Genomic DNA, 5,408 nt, shown 5'->3' with positions numbered 1-5,408 from the left:
GTGCCTGGCTGGTCCTAAATGCAGGCATAGGGAACAGTCACACAGTGTTTGGCCCTGGTGACCTCCCCAGTGAGTTGGGAAACCATGTTATCTGGATGTCCCGCCCCAGCTGAAATATTAACTTGTCTCCAAAAGAAAGGGGTGGGAAAAGAGGAGGGGGGAACCACCAGCAGAATTTGCATTGTACTTGGTTGCTACTACATGCTTAAAAGGAGCGTGGGAATGTTTTGATCTGATAGAAGAGTTAGAAGAGACTAATAATATGTGGAAAGAATGAGTGTGGGTATCCCAGCAGCAAGAAATGCTGGTGAAAGAGCATGCTGCTTGCAGCATGTAGTTCATGCCTGTCTGATAACCAAACTTAACAGCTGTATTCTAGTATTGCTTAAAATTAACCCTACATAGCACATGATGCCCTGTAAGGTGCTAACACCTTCCCTTTAAAGGAAAGAAAAGGTAGTAAAAACCTATGTGTGAATGTAACAACAGCTGATATAAGCTGCAGTGTAAAGGATGTCTGGTTATTATAAAGAAGACACAGTGGATGAAGTAGCAGGAATGCGGGGAAAAAAAGAGGCAAAATGCATATATTGGAAGCTTCTATGAAGGGAGATAGTGCAGCTTGGGGAACAAGGATAACTATTAAAAGCAATCTTATCTTCAGGAGCTAACACAGTAATTTGAGTATCCCATTGCAACATTATAGATACTGATCTATCTACATTGCATGCATGTATATGTGTGTGCATTGATGAGTATCGTTTCTTGCACTTAGAAAAGACACTGCACAATGTGGGGAGGAGAGATGAATTGCTGGCAAACTCACATAAACCATCCTGTGGGATCTGGGCCTTACTACAGGGCCTTCAGTATCTACCCTCTTCACCATGTCACCAGTAAGACAAGGGATTGGAAAAACCATCAGCAAATAAGTGAAAAACCAGTCATAGAAGGATGATTAATCACCAAGGTCATGAACAATCAAATACCATCCAATTGTGAGCCTACTGTATGTATTTTTAAAAAGAAAAATGTTCTCAGAATAATGTGCTTAAGGCCACAGGGCAGCTACACATGAAAACATGTCCAGTTGCAGTGGTTAAGTGGTTGCACTGTGTTAAGTACCGTCCATGTGGGTGCACGTAGCATATGTCCTGCCAACCACAGCACCCTGTCAGGGACGGACCCACCCACCTGCTCCCGAGCTCCTCGGAGGCCAGAGCAGAGGTTGCCACAGCACAGCCACAGCGGCGGCAGGTCACTGTGACCAAGCCCGGAGATGGGGCCAACTGCTGCACTCGCAGGAGGTTTGGGGTACTGCTGTATAGGCAGCATATTCTCCACACTGGCCCCATTACAGGGGCCAACACAGTCCCAGGGGTGCAAAAATCATGGACTATAGCCAGAAACACCAGCCACATGAAAAAGCCCCAGAGAAATAACAAGCAGTAAACCACCTCAACTCTAGAACTGAAGTACCGTCCAGTAAGTTACAGCAGGTAAATAATAAGTCAGACTACAAGGACCATACACAAGGTATTACCTGTGAACAGATGCCAAAATACCTCTGCCTTCGAGCTGACAGCTTGTCACGAGTCGCGCTGAATAATGTCAACATGCAGAACGCAAATTGGCAACACTGGGAAGCCCTTAACTGGACAGCTTATCAGTAATAAAAAACTGAAAAGCAGCACGCAGTTTCAGAAACGCAAGTGTTAGCATCAGCATTAACTCATCATCCAGCTGACAAGGCCAGCAGCCAGGGCTCAGGCTACTGCCCGATGGTGATGCTTTTAGCTCCAGTGCTCTCCGTTCTGTTCTTGCACCTGCTATTGCGTTCACTTGTTGCTACACTTGCATTGTTAACTGTACTAATCACTTTGCATATAAGAGCCTTTCTACTAGCCATAAAGCTTACTGTCGTAACCAGCAAATTACAGCATCTTTAGGAAAAGGTAGTTAGCTGTATGTGGATCAAGGGGTGTAGTGTAGTGGTGCTAACCAGAAGACTAATGTACATCGAGGAGTTAGTGATCCACCTAAGCTGAGATGAGAAGGTGCACCCCTGCTGCACGTATCACCTGGCTGCAGGATAAACTTTGCCAGCTAATCCAAACTGGGGTGCCTGCACTTGGCACCTGGGGATACCACAACCCCTGCAGCTCCCTGGGTCCACCTCTGGGAAAGGGCAATCCTAGGCAGATTGGTCATCATGACAGGGAGACGGCAACATGGAAGCCCAGCCCTGTTCAGGAAAGAGCCAAACTTGCAACACTTCATTTTTGTTTGAATTCTGTTTCCAGACTGAGGCGCCCAAAAACTAGTATTTCTTCCCAGAGTTACTCACGTAAGAGGCATTTCATACTCGCTTTCCTCCCCCTCTGCATGGTTGTGGTTGGCAGCACAGCCAGCCTTACTTCTGTTTCTTGTACATGTGCCACACACAGCTGCTGCCACTTGACAGACACACCTGGACCTAGGATTACATTTTGATTTTATTGAAATACAAAAAGTGCAATCTGTGAAATGTAAGATTGGTGCAGACTAGAAGGAAATAAACAATGTGAACCGTGAAAACCCCAGCCCTGCACCTGATGAACATCAACAGAAAAGAAGGCAGTGAACACCAGCAACAAAAGCAAAGCTGAAACTTTTGCACAGGAGCCCCCATGCATAAAAGAGGAAACAGGGACCAAACTGGCCCTCAGCTCTCTCTCAAATTAGCAAATATTGCCACAAGGCATCCAGATGGCCCCAGCCCCCCTGCACCGCAAAAGCTCTGCTGCCAGTACTTAGCTCGGGCCAGGGAGCAGGGAGTGATCAGAGGCCATTAAGACAGCAGGAGGCTTAGCAGAGGGGAATGGTCTAGGTGCTAAAAAGCAGAGGGTTGAAGTGGAACAAGTCCCCCCACAGGGAGAAATGGCTAATAGCTAACCTGAAAGACAAGCCAGGGAAGAGACCCTTGGGCAGCGCTACAGCAAGGAGAAAACCGACAAAGACCAGCACCCTAATCAGATACTGCCCCCCACCTATACGTGGCAGAGAAACCCAGCCCAGCCAGCACCCTGCCTGTGCGAGGAGGCTGACCAGGCGAGGAGGGACTTGAACCCCCTGGGCTCGGCCGATGCAGGCTGTGGTGGCCACCCACCCAGCGCAGGCTGCCCGCAGGCCCAGGCCAGCTCCTTGCTCAAGTCACAGGAGGGATATTTCAATACAAGGCATTCAGGAGAGAAGACTGCAGAAGCAAAAGCAACCCTGGTTACTGTGCCTGCTCCAGGGCCCCCGGCAGCTCCAGCATGAGGAGCAGCAGAGGAAGGGGGATATTTACACTGGGTCCCTTCCAGGATTTGCAAGCGCTTTCCCACCATGAGCAGTAGCAGCTTCCTGAACACCCTCCAAATCTGCTCCCCTGCAGGCACTGAACTGGAGCAGGCTTTTTCTCCCTGCCTGCAGGGGATGCACCAGTCTCCATTTTGCTAAAAAAGGAAACATTATTTCAAGAATTCACAAAAAAAAAGAAAGAAGAAAAAAAAAAAGCACCGACCAAACTCCAGCCAGAACACAGACACTTTCAGCAATCCCTGCTCTTCCCCTGGAGAGGAGCTAAGCTACCCCAGCACTGCTTCTCTCGCTACCGGGCAGGGAGCGGTCCTTGCCGCTCTGCAGGGCTGGAACGTGCCACCCTTCCCAGGGAGCCGGGGCAGCACGCACGGCCAAGGCCTCGTGCCCCGGCACACAGTCACTTCCCGTTCCAAGCTGCCGACCTTGGGCTTGTTTGTCCCAGGAGAAGCTAGCTGGGTTTGCCTTTCCTCTAGGGGCATATAAGTGAGGCCAGTGTCAGCTGCAGATCGAGTCAGAGCACCAAGTCTCCCCCAATACCGAAGCCTACACAGAGCAGAGTGCCTGCAGGGAAAGAGGGGCTGCACTGGGCTCCCTCAGCCTCCACGCTCCTCCCAGGCTGTCCAGAAAGCCTTGCGTCTTCAAACACACCCTGGGGCAAGTACACCTCTCTTCACACTGTCCATCCCACTGTCCATCCTGCACAGCACATCAGCTGTGCTAACTTATGCTAGCAGAGATCACAGGTAAATTAGGAGCTGAGTATCTCTACCTCCAAAACATTTATTTGTTACTGCTGTGAATTGCTCAGGCTGAAATAATTCATATCCTGGCCAAACAGGGAAGACTCCTACTGTTGGAAGAGGGAGGCTAAGCAGCCTTGTAGCCTCCATAGGGCAAAGTCCCCCAGTATCTAGAAGGGATCAGACCCAGCCCTCTCTTGCTCCAGCCTTAGTAATGCTCAGTTTCTTGCTCACTGTTCCCACCCACGCATTGGTGTGCCTCCTCCGAGCCAGCTGGCTGGACCTGCGCTGCCCTGCAGAGCTGCCTATGTTCATGCCCATCCCCATTCCAGAGCTTAGTAAAAAGAGCAATTTCCATAGTTCCTGCAGCAGATGTCACTTATTTTGATTAAAACTGGGGAACTGACCTTTGGTCAGTGTTTAAAGGCAGGCTAAAATATTATGAAAAAGCAAATTCTATTTAGCATCCAGTAGCTTTTTAAAAATTAGTTCTGCTTGGTCCAAAAGATTTGTCCCTGTGGCCAGATGCAGCAGGGAGGACTGGCCCAGGCACACAGGGCACAAGATATAAAGATATAACACACCAATGAAGTAAGGCTAGAAGCTCCCTACTAACACCCTGCCAGGCCCAGGCTAAGGAGAGGGATCTCTTTTAGCGGGAATGCTGCAACCCAAAGCCAACAGTGATGCCCTAACACTATTGCAGCTACTTTGGGAAGGTGCCAGGCCCACCCTGCTCTGAGCCTGCCTTGTAGACAACCCAATCTTTCCAGCCATGCCGAGGGCAGACAGGATGCATCTGACCAGGCTTCCATGGTAGGATGGAAGGAAGGTATGAACCAAGAAGACAGGGCAAAGACCCTTGCATGGAATAGCTGTTCCCTCACAGCTTTGGCACATGAGTGCTCAGCACCTGGGCAGAAATTCGTAATCCAGGCCTGGTGCACTCCAGGGTGAGGGTTGGCCCCGGTCCCTAGATCCTCCCTCACGGCCATGCTCTCTGTTACACTGTGCTGGGTAAAGTTCTGCTCAAAGAGACAACTAGCAAGGCAGCCTGTGCCAGTCAGCACAGATACACATGGCTGACAGAGGAGAAGAGGCTTTGTGCTGCTACCATGGGGAAAGGCAGTGATCCGCATAGTGTTCAGCAGTTCAGTGCCACCAGGGCACTTGCTCCCTGCCGTTCAGGCTCACCAGCTGCCAAAGGGCGCCAGCCAACCCCGCCCCCCCCGCCAGGTCTGGCATGAACCTTCCCAGCCGGGCTGGAAATGCTGCTGGAGGGACAAACGCACCTGAGCTGGGTAACTATGGGAGGCACCTCACCCA

The sequence above is a fragment of the Pelecanus crispus genome, chromosome 6 (genome assembly GCF_030463565.1).
Source record: "Pelecanus crispus isolate bPelCri1 chromosome 6, bPelCri1.pri, whole genome shotgun sequence".
NCBI lineage: Eukaryota > Metazoa > Chordata > Aves > Pelecaniformes > Pelecanidae > Pelecanus > Pelecanus crispus.
This window is presented reverse-complemented; position numbering follows the sequence as displayed.